This window comes from Lycorma delicatula, chromosome 5 (assembly GCF_047948215.1).
Source record: "Lycorma delicatula isolate Av1 chromosome 5, ASM4794821v1, whole genome shotgun sequence".
Taxonomy (NCBI): domain Eukaryota; kingdom Metazoa; phylum Arthropoda; class Insecta; order Hemiptera; family Fulgoridae; genus Lycorma; species Lycorma delicatula.
In genome coordinates, this window is record NC_134459.1 from 15707381 (window position 1) to 15720005 (window position 12625).

The following is a 12625-nucleotide window of genomic DNA, read 5'->3' on the forward strand; positions in this document are numbered from 1 at the left end:
ATTTCCAATTTGAAAAAAAAAAATATATATATAAATGTATATATTGTGAAATATTTAAAATCGTTTCATTTATTTACATTAGATTTGTGGAATTTATTTTGATACTTGTATTTTCAGAGGTATTCAATTTATATGTGTATATTTTGAAGAGAGTTAAAATGTTTTTTTTCATATCTGTTAATCTTATCGGATGTAACTTAAAGCTGTTGTTGTGCTGTAAAAATATACTGTAATAATAATTTTCTTGACGATACTTAACGGTTTTTTTTTTTCTTAGAATACTTCAAGTAGACTTATACATGTTGAATTCCGGTATTAGATTTTTTTCCTCTTTTAAATATAAATGATTGTTGTAAAAATAATCTCACTTCTGTACAGAAAATTATTTTCAATTTTAAAAAGTGAAAAAAAAGTGAATTTTTGCGCCAGTAGATGACCATTGGCATTTTTTTGCCCAGTCACACCTTCATTTGCATTGAATTTAATTTGTGATCATTTTTAAATTTCCTAAAATAAAATTTAGGATAAAAATAAATTTTTAGTTTATTTAATTTACTTCATATACCATATTAGATTTGATACAGAATTACTAACAGAAAACTGATTAATATTCCATATTTTGACATCATGCTTCAGTTAAACATTATCCATTTCTTTTTTCTGTACTTAGATCAATATTTTTACTGCTAAATTTATTTTCTGACAGCAGTCTAGTAGTGTTTCTCAGAAACAAATAAAAACTGCTGTACTTAAATGTCCGATGTTGTTTAATTTTTCAGTTCGTTCATCAGTTAATGTGAGTAAATTAATTTAGATGATTCTCTAATAATACACTTTTTAAAACTACCGAATATTCCGGCCTCAATGGCGCGAGTGATAGCGTCTCGGTCTTTCATCCGGAGGTCCCGGGTTCGAATCCCGGTCAGGCGTGGCATATTCACACGCGCTACAAAATCGTTCATCACATCCTCTGAAGCAGTACCAAACGGCAGTCCCGGAGGTTAAACAGGAGAAAAAATAGTTTTAACTACTGAATATATATAAGCTATAATTGAGTTATTTTTTATGTATAAAGGAACTGGATTGGTGCTCGTCATTTAATGAAGAGTTCATTTTTAAGATATGTTTTGCTCTCTATCAAATAAATTAGCCTTGATAAGAATTCAATAACGATAACGGAAAATATAAAAAAAGCATGATTTATCATTAAAAATAGATAATATTTTAATAAAAACCAAAGTATTTTTTTTAAAAAATAATCTTAAAATTAATAACTCCGTGAAGTTAGAAAGCAAAGTAATAAACATTTAATGTTAAATTTTTGTTTGCTACCGAAATGAAATGTATGAAAAATTGATACTTCGCTAATTCCCGACGCTCTGCTCGTTTCTCATAAATTGACAGTATTCATCTTTTGATTTTTACGTTTACGAAAAATTGGATATATTTTTAATTAGTTAATTTCTCAAACATGGCACGGCTGATATGTTAAATAAATAAATTAACAAATAATATAATTCACCTTACCAGACGTTGATACGTTTTCTTGATCTTTCGGCTTACTTGGAAGCCATCATCGGGAGTTAGTATACTAGTAGAACCGGGACAGTCATGACTGTTTTTAAATTATGATTTTTAAACTGTGACTTTAATGCATTAATTTTAACTCCTGATGATAGCTTCCAAAAAAGCCAAAATATCTAGAAAACGTATCAACGTCTGGTAAGGTGGATTATATTACTTGTTAATTTATTCTTAATTAGATTACAAAATAAGTAATTTCGATAAATTTCAGACAATAAAAATATTATTCTGGAAAGAGCCCGAGGGGGGATAGTAAACTAAAGCAAAATGTTTATCATGTTAATCCCTCTAGGTATTTAAAACCAGGCTCTTCTATTTTCCCATTATGTCTAATATATCATTATTTCCAAAAATGATAGCTTTTCATGCCAAAACCAATAATTAATAGTAAATTCAAAATGAAATAAATAGTAAATTCAAAAATTGCAGTACATTCAGTAAATTCAATTTTATTGTAAAATTCAACAGCGGCTCGAAATTATCAGGTGATCTCCATGGTAGAATGGTAGCTTCTTGGTCTATCATCCAGAGGTTCCGAGTTCGAATCCCGGTCAGGCTGGTATTTATTATTCGCTAAAAATTCAATTTACATACTCCACGTATAAGCTTAAAGCTTCTGTGTGTGTGATTACATAAACCAAAAAATAAATGAAATATATTGACATGATCACGCAGGTGCTATTATCTTTAACTCGACTGAACTTACATTATTATACCTCTGAGAAATCTATTATCTCAACTCCCCAAGAAAGCCGTTTACGTTAGAAGATTGTTTATGGTGGAATAACATTCAAATTATTCAGACAATACACAATTAGTGTATTGTCCTTTCATTATTAATTACCATATAAATTCCGATGATGTAATGAATTAATATAAACCACTTGACTGCCTTTTACGTTTAAGTTTAAATTTGTGTTTCATACTGTTATTGATATCGCCCTTTACACTCATCAGTATACATTATCATTCCATCCTTTTTGGCATGAGGCTGTGTGATCTTTCGACTTCAGAAGAATAAGCTGATGTTTCTTTTTTGTAAAAGCGTTTTATTTTGGTCAAGAATCGGGTTTGCAAAATCCGTCATAAAATGGAAATTATACTTCAGTGATTTTTCTTTAGGAAGTGTAATATCAAATTGTGCAAACAAAAAATCAGGATGCATATGGGAAACTGGTTGGAAGGTTATCGAGTTACGTTTGTCACGATTGCTCATTTTATTTACTGTTGTAGAGAGTTTAGTTGCATCGATTTTTTTCGATCGCCATTTGAATACGTGTTAGGGTACCATTGTCGACTGAAATATGTTAAACAGATTACAGGAAAATTGGTGGTCTTGAATGCTTTGTTAAAATCGAAAAAGTCTGTTGAATCGCCGAAATTCAAATATAGGCAGACTGCTGCTCTACAGTAGATTTTCGGGTGAATGTGTAAAGAAAGAATCTGATGTGGACACCACATGACTTCGTTGTACGCCTATTAAATTACATATATTTTTTATATATTTATTACATTTTTTTTTTTTGGTTTGTGAAGTATTATTTATTGTAATTTTTTACAATCACAAGTTAATTTATTAATAAATCAATATATTTAAATTAAAGTGCCTTCCCTTTATAAGATCCAAATATTTCATTAAATAAAATTAAGAGGAAAAAACGACGATATTAGCGAGCGAAGCAAGCATAGGTTATGTTGCCGCCCAACCCCAAAACCAATGAAACCTAGTTAAAACTATTTAGCTACGTTAATAGCGACGTGTAGGAACATGCATGTATGAAGCATACAAAGATGATCAATTTACAGATTCCAACTTGATGTGTACATGTTTCTTATAAATTGGTCTGCTTGCATAATATTCGCTGTGAGAGCGTCAAGTTCAAACATAAAAAAACCATCAATTGGCCGAATACATCTCTGAGGATAAAAATGATTTTTGGAAGAGATACTGAATCCATTTAGTGAAAACATTGTTGCAAGTGCTAAATTGCTAAATTACCAGTTGTGATTCACGAGCAGCTCTTCAAAATTTCATCCAATAAAACGTTACAATTCACATCTGAAGATTTAGATGTGATTTATACATTTTCGCTTGCTCGTCGAACTGAATATAAAGATTTAGTTATAGATGTACTGAAAGTATTAATCCCTTTCGTCACGTCTTACCACTTGAAGAAAATTTTCTTTTCATGTTTATATCGTAGATACACGTATAGAGAAAGTTTTAAATGAAGAACAAACTCAACCATCTCATTATGTTATTTTATTTACATGTGTACTTACTAATGTAAGTAAAATGTTTGTAATAAATGGTTTTTTCCTCATAAAATGATTTTATTATGGTTTAAATGTAAAGTTGTAGGCTAATTTTCCAACGCCCTTTCACATCACCGCGACCGCATGGGGATCTCAACCCCCACGTTGAGACACGCTGATCTAACCAAACATAACCTAAGCTCGATTTGTTCGCTAACCTCATTTATTTAACGTTAAGAAAAAAATTATATGCAGAAGTTTTACGTAAAATTTTGGCTGTGATTCCGATAAAAACCGATTTTTTTAAAAATTGTTGGTACATTTAAAGAAAAATTAGAAATAAATGATTATTATATCGCACCCTCGCTTCAAAAGTGACTCAAGTCAAAAAAATTTATTTTTCAAATCTCACTATAAAATAAATTCAAAATTAATATTAATATTTATTTTTAATATTGATATTTGACAACTCAACAAAAGTTTAATCTTTTGGAGTTAAGTGTTAGCTACTAGAGAGTTGTTACGTTTTTATTACTGTGTAAACTGGAACAGAGTTAAAATCCGTAACGTCGTCATGATTCTCAGTAGTGGCGAATCTGTGGTAAGCAGATTTATAGTTAGACGTTAAAAATATAGCTTTATGAGTAATTTTTTTTTCAGATTGACGTTGCGAGACAGATGGTCCTATATTCCGACGTAATTCACGGTAAAGGTAATACTTTTATTTTTTTATTTTATTTCTTTTAGTTATGCTTTTTTAAAGAATGATTATAGGGTATTTTGAATTACGTAATTTTAATCAATAATGATGTTCCATTTCTTAGTTTTGATGTTAAAGAAACTTTCTTTATTAAATGAATCAAATATTTACTTCCTTATACGAAGTAAAGGAAGTATTGTGATCGCGAAAAATTTCGGTTTTCAGATTTCAAACGAAATATCCATTTTGACCATCTCTGAATTCATTTTAACTAGTTTTGGCGTGACGTGTGTACGTTGTACGTACGTATGTATCTCGCATAATTGAAAAACGATTAGCCGCAGGTTGTTGAAATTTTGGATTTAGGACTGTTGTAACATCTAGTTGTGTACCTCCCATTTTGATTGCAATCGACAAACCAAAAAGGTCCAAAAAAGCCCAAAATCCAAAAAAATTTGGATTTGGACTTTTTCTTAACTGCAGTAATAAGCCCTCTTTAAGAGCTTTTCAACGATATAAGTGGTACTTATTTTCATTGGTTTCAGAGTTATAGCCAAATGAAATTTTAATTAATGAAATATTTGGACCTTACAAGGGGAAGGCACATCACTTCGAATCCGATTTCATCTCCTTTTTTTTAAATTTAAATATATTGATTTATTAATAATTCTCTGATTATCAAAAAATCTTTACCATAAATAATAATTCAATAACAACAATAAAATGAAAGATATGAAAAAATATCCGAAGTTATTAATAAAATAAAATTTCATGTACTTTTCATTTTTTTTAGATTTGTATATGTAATTTAATATGCGTACAAGAAAGTCATATGGTCTCCACATCAGATTTTTTTAAAAGTAAACGTAAATAATGTTTTATGAACCATAACCTTTTTAAAGGAAACGTATTACCTACGGCTGCATAAGTTTTGTTGATTTAAATTTGAAATTTATAGTTGAATTAGTTTAGAAAAATACTATGTTTATGATTCAAGTTATTTCATCTTAAAGAATTATGCAACGGAATTTTGTGTTCAGGCACTTTTCACTTTTGAAAAATATCCAATAAATAAATATTACTTAACTTGGTATTTCTTACTAACCACTCTATCGATAATATATATATATAGAACTTCCGCTGTTTCTTAAGTTGATAAACTTTATTTTTAAAATTGAGTTTTCTTTTTTAGTAATTAAAATTGTTTTGTGCATATAACAATGACATGTTAACGTTGCATACGGTTAGACAATACCAGAAAGAAAAAACAGTTAAAAAATAAAAATAAACTAATTAAAACGAATAATTATCGCTATATTAATATATTTATGCGTTACTGATGAACACAGGTAATAGTTTTACAAACTTATCTACTACATTATTTAATCATTTAATATCATGATTTAAAGAAAATTACGTCATAATTCTACATAAATTTGTGATAAATAACAAATAACAGGGTGCGGGGTACTTAACAGAAAATACCTGATCTGTGCTTAATTTGATTTTGTAAATATATTGTATTGTTAAGTAAGACAGTATAATAAACTGAAAACTTTAAAGCTTTTATATATTTAAATTAAACCTCCTAACTTCTATTATTTTATGCTTTTATAATTATTTTATTTATACTGTATTTATTAACAACAGTTTAACAACAGGATGTTGAAATTTTGGATTTAGGACTGTTGTAACATCTAGTTGTGTACCTCCCATTTTGATTGCAATCGACAAACCAAAAGTGTCCAAAAAAGCCCAAAATCCAAAAAAATTTGGATTTGGACTTTTTCTTAACTGCAGTAATAAGCCCTCTTTAAGAGCTTTTCAACGATATAAGTGGTACTTATTTTCATTGGTTTCAGAGTTATAGCCAAATGAAATTTTAATTAATGAAATATTTGGACCTTACAAGGGGAAGGCACATCACTTCGAATCCGATTTCATCTCCTTTTTTTTAAATTTAAATATATTGATTTATTAATAATTCTCTGATTATCAAAAAATCTTTACCATAAATAATAATTCAATAACAACAATAAAATGAAAGATATGAAAAAATATCCGAAGTTATTAATAAAATAAAATTTCATGTACTTTTCATTTTTTTTAGATTTGTATATGTAATTTAATATGCGTACAAGAAAGTCATATGGTCTCCACATCAGATTTTTTTAAAAGTAAACGTAAATAATGTTTTATGAACCATAACCTTTTTAAAGGAAACGTATTACCTACGGCTGCATAAGTTTTGTTGATTTAAATTTGAAATTTATAGTTGAATTAGTTTAGAAAAATACTATGTTTATGATTCAAGTTATTTCATCTTAAAGAATTATGCAACGGAATTTTGTGTTCAGGCACTTTTCACTTTTGAAAAATATCCAATAAATAAATATTACTTAACTTGGTATTTCTTACTAACCACTCTATCGATAATATATATATATAGAACTTCCGCTGTTTCTTAAGTTGATAAACTTTATTTTTAAAATTGAGTTTTCTTTTTTAGTAATTAAAATTGTTTTGTGCATATAACAATGACATGTTAACGTTGCATACGGTTAGACAATACCAGAAAGAAAAAACAGTTAAAAAATAAAAATAAACTAATTAAAACGAATAATTATCGCTATATTAATATATTTATGCGTTACTGGTCAACACAGGTAATAGTTTTACAAACTTATTTATCTACTACATTATTTAATCATTTAATATCATGATTTAAAGAAAATTACGTCATAATTCTACATAAATTTGTGATAAATAACAAATAACAGGGTGCGGGGTACTTAACAGAAAATACCTGATCTGTGCTTAATTTGATTTTGTAAATATATTGTATTGTTAAGTAAGACAGTATAATAAACTGAAAACTTTAAAGCTTTTATATATTTAAATTAAATCTCCTAACTTCTATTATTTTATGCTTTTATAATTATTTTATTTATACTGTATTTATTAACAACAGTTTAACAAATTATTCATAGTATTGAAATCTTTATTTCCTGCAATTAAAATATGATAGCAACAAATAATAAAGTAAGGAAATACTTAAATAAGTAATAATAATAAGTAAGAAGAAAATTAAACTTCTCATAGCCTCATAACTTGCAATAATATTTTGATAGTTGCTATAAATTTAACTGCAAAGGTAACAAGACTATGCATTTCATTCTGGAACAATATTTTAACTCATTATATAATGCATATCCGTACCTCTAATAAGGAGAATTATCGATTAAGACTAATAAGGAGAATTTGATCGATTTTACTGTGATTTGATCGTTTTAAATAAATAATTATTAAATCATGTAATTAAGATTTTATCCGTAACAGTTAATGATATTATCTACTGATAAAATTAAAAATTAATTATCCTTTTGCCAAAAATTATTTTCTTAACAAAGTTATTTCGAATCGTTTTACTAGACTGCACACTGCAATATAAAATTTCGTTTTGTTCTTACTTACTTCCTTTTTCTTTCTCTTATTGGGAGCAGTGAGGCTTTATTGCCTTGTGTTCGCCTAATACATTTTTTATCAGTTTATTTCTGTTAATGATATTTTTTTTCGTTTGAAGGTAAAATTGAAACAGAGTGTTTGCTTACTTCCTTTATTTCGAATAAATAAAGTCTGTATCAATGTTTTATTAAGAGTTACATTTTATTACTTTTTTTATTTGTTTTTTTTCAAAGTTAGATGTTAACTTTTCAAATATTTAAATTGTTTTTTTATTTGTACACTTTTTTTTTTTAATCAACACTGCGAGTAAAGCAGAAAAAGATTTATCTCATACGGTAGTGTCATCTACAACAACGATTTTACAGCGTACTGTTACACGCAACTAACGAAACATCTCTTTAAATTCACAAAGAAATATACAGCAATAGAATATTAGGAAATGCAAACTTTCACTTGTCATTTTGTAATTAATTCACCCAAAAAGCAGACTTGTCGTACAGAGAAAAGAAACCTATGAATTATTTTTAAAACCTATTTTAACATGGTTGTTCTGCTACAATACACAGTGTATATACAAAAGAAAAAATGGCGTAATTGTTGCCTTGAGCAAAAAAATAAATTCATTGTCAAGTAATTCGAAAGAAGCTGATTAGAAAGAGATAACATTTTTTAACAAATATATTTTAAACTATTTTTAAATTACGAAGAGGTCCCTAATGGTAGACTTTTCGAAAGCCTGATTAACGGAAGTAAATTAAGGACGAAGTAAATCCTATTTTCATTCCAAATACAGTTTATAATGTTAAGTAGAAGTCTCAGTTTTATTTATTTTTTTATAAAAGTTATTGTTGCTTCATAAATACATGTAACTGTATTAAATAAATTAAAAAAAAGTTTACAACTTATCTTATCGTGGCATATATTGAAGTACATATGCATACCTACCTACTACTACTACCTACAGCCTACTTACTTTATTTTCTTATAAGTAAATACTAAGATCAAAATTTTGTTTTCTCATTTATATTTGCTTACTTCGCCAAGATAGGCGTTTTGGCATCGGGCCACGGTTTGCTGAGAGATTCTTTCTCTATTACGATGAGATGGATGTATGGAAAACTGTGAAATTGAGCTGCGGTTTGGGAAGATGTGGGCATTAGCTTCGCTTCCGAAATCGGACCAAAGAAGAGAGAGATAGGATACGTTTTCATTAGAAATTTATCAAATTTATGAATATGTTTCTTGATTTTTAATTAAATCAAGAGGACTTTGAGTAAATTGAATTGTGGACAAAATTTTCGTTCTTGCGAAAATTTAACTGATCTGAGTACATAGTATAATTGAGATTAGATATAGGAAGATTTTAGTGTGAAAACTTGGGTGTTAGAGAAAGGCGCAGGAATTGCGCTTTCGCGAATCAGTTAATTTAATAGTTGAGTGTTGTAGGTTATGGTAGATGGTCGTGGTTGGAAGAGGCCATACGAAGGCGATGGTAGGTTGTGCAAATACACTGATGGAAATGTCTGCCGAGGCATTTCCATCGGTGGCATCCTGACTGATATTATCACTCAAACTGATAACTGTGATGTGTTATCAAGCTTAAAGGATATAAAAGATGACCTCCGGTAAAGCCCATCTGGACTAGGAATGGAGGGGTGCTATAGGGACCGGGATCGTTACAAAACGGGTGTCTTCCCGTAGGGGTCAGGATATCCTTTACATTCTTACCGTCTGGTAAGCATATAAAGGATATATATCCTATATATATATATATCCTAGAGATATAAATTGCTCTAGGAGCTTTTACTTGAAAATGGACAAATGGACGAAAAACGTTTTAAAATATTTAAAAAGATTAATAAACAAAAAAACTGTGGGTGAGGGAGAAATTTTGTATACATATCTGAAAACAGGATAAAAAAATTGGTACTCGTGAGACAAAAATGTGAGACAAAAAAAGTTGACCAGTGTTATAAAGTAAATAAAAAATTCAAAAAATTCAATTTCAGATCGTTATTAAATTAAATTTTTTATTGTTTTTGTGCAAACTTTACAGATGCAAGGTGTAACCACTTTTGATTTTGTCGCAGATGTGTAAACGATTCTACCATTTCGTCAAACATTCATGTGAGAGTGTCACGATCAGTTAGTATTGTAGCAATAAATGATACAGTTTTGAGGTTCCGGTGAGATCATCATTATTAGGTATCAATATTTCATAATAATTCTTTACGAATTCAATAGAAATTAACTTTTATAAACCCCCCCAAAAAAAATTGAATTGTCTTAAATGTGGTGAGAGATGCAGCCACCGCATAACATTACATCATCTCAATCTGCTGTTCCTTCTTAATGTTTTAGTAAGTTTTTCAAAGAGTTACCGTTGTTATAATGATGACAGTCGATTTGTTGATAACCACATCTTCATTAAGTTCCGTGATCAGCAGATTTACCAATAACGAGTCCAAATATGATATCCTAGTAACTGCATTCTTTGCAAAATAAATAACCCTTATATCATGATCTTTGAAATACAATAAAATACTTTCGATTTTGAAATGTTCACCAATACTTAGTTGCTGAATGTGGTTTTCCGTTCTTTATATTCGCACATCGGCGATTTACAGCTTTACACGCATAAGAAATTGGATTGTTCTTCAAATCCGTTAACGTTATTCATCCTTCTTTAGCGTTTTGATTCAGAAATAAAGACGTAGTTAGAACGTCTTTTAATAAATAAATCTTTTTTATGAGAGGTACATTACGAAATACGTTATATAGTTCACACAATATAAAATAAACCAAATTATAAAATGGAAAATAGTCTTGATTAAAGTCCATATTAATTATTTAAATATAAACATGTGAAATAATGTTAAAATAAATACATTAAATATAAAAAATTACAACAAAATAATTCACAAACCGCTAATGAATATTATTTTTAGCACATATTTATGTACATGTTGGATGCAGATAAAGCGAGTTTTATGTTGTTTTTTTTTAATTGGTATTATTTAAAAATTCATGAATATAATATTATTGTTTTCATAAAAGAAAATCATTTAATTGTGTTTTAAATAAAAGATTGAGAAGATTTTTCCTGTTGAAGTTATTAAGTTATGATATTCAGTATTTTATAAAAAAATGTTTTTTTTTTTTTCATTTAATGTGCGCAGTAATGGAACTACCGCAGTCTCCAGTCCTCCTCATACCAAACGGAAGGAGCAAAGATGTTGGTACCGCTTCTCGGAGCCATGCAGGCTCTAAAGGGCCAAACCATAACACCCCCCCCCCCCCACGAGGATGTGGGAGTTCAACTCACTAAACCAAAAATTGCGCCTTATCCCAGTCTAGGAACCGGATTCACCCAAAGACTTGAGCGGTTCCCAGACAGGTAAGAACCCTTAGCTAGGATGCGTAGGACAATATTTTCCTCCATCCCTATCCGCATCAATGTCACCAAAAGGTGACGGTTCCAAGAAAGGAGTATTGCTCACGGGATATCTGGTGTCCCAGGAACGTCATTACCGCCATCCATCCGTACTTGTGCGAAAAGATGACGGTTGCGCTGTCAGGCTGACTTCTCTCCCGGGTCAATCGGCCCCACAACGCCGTTCCTTGATACCCAGATCTTTATGAGGTCTTCAAGGCATCTTGTTGGTATCCGGCATCTTCGTTCTTGGTGACCGGTACTGTACCAAATCATGTGACGCGCGCCTCTCAGTCCTTAGATCGTAATATTTTGTGGCAAAAAGCTTTAATAGTATTGAATCCCTATTTTGATAATAAGGCTGCAAATTTTGATAATAACGAATTCGCTGGTCCTTCTTCAAATCGTTTATGCAATTAATCAAACTGTTCGTCTCGAGATGCCGAGTTAAAAACTTAGATGCTTCGTGGATTTGCTTGAGATACATGTATTGGTTTATTGTTTTACAGTCTTTTCGAATTGTCCTGGATACTCTCCGAGTTGGGCTCAAAGGCAGCCTTAATTCCGACATTTTCTTCAGATCTTCGTAATACCGTTGTATATATACGAACTTCTTCAGAAGGTTCATTAAAAATTCTTGAATAGGGTCAATGCATTATCGAAAACCATATAATTTAAAGCACTTAATATTTTTTTTTCTTTATTTCCGTGTAGTAATAGTTTAAACGTTTCATCAACTTAATAATCTGGTACGTAGTAAAATTAAATACTGGATCTATTTACATAAATCCAGGAAGCATCCAAAAAATGTAATAACTTTTTAAAACTTTACAATCGATTGTATAGTTTTTCCTTCTTATTTTCGATCTGATTAAACAGGTCAGTGTCAGAATTAGTATTTGCATATAATCATAGTTAATTAGGTCAGTAATTTGTATTAAAATATCATCTATTCCATTTCAGTCATAATTTGTCAAAATTAATGGAAATACTAATCGTAGACTGATAATTTCAAATTCAATACAAGAGAATATTCAATCGATCATATGAATGAAATATTACGCTTCTAAAAGTTAAATTACGTTTAACCTAATATAACGAAGTTATATGAATACGTTGTAGCTGGCTGGATATCCCAACTACAAATTTGTCATGTTATATTATTATCACAATATTTATGACAAAAA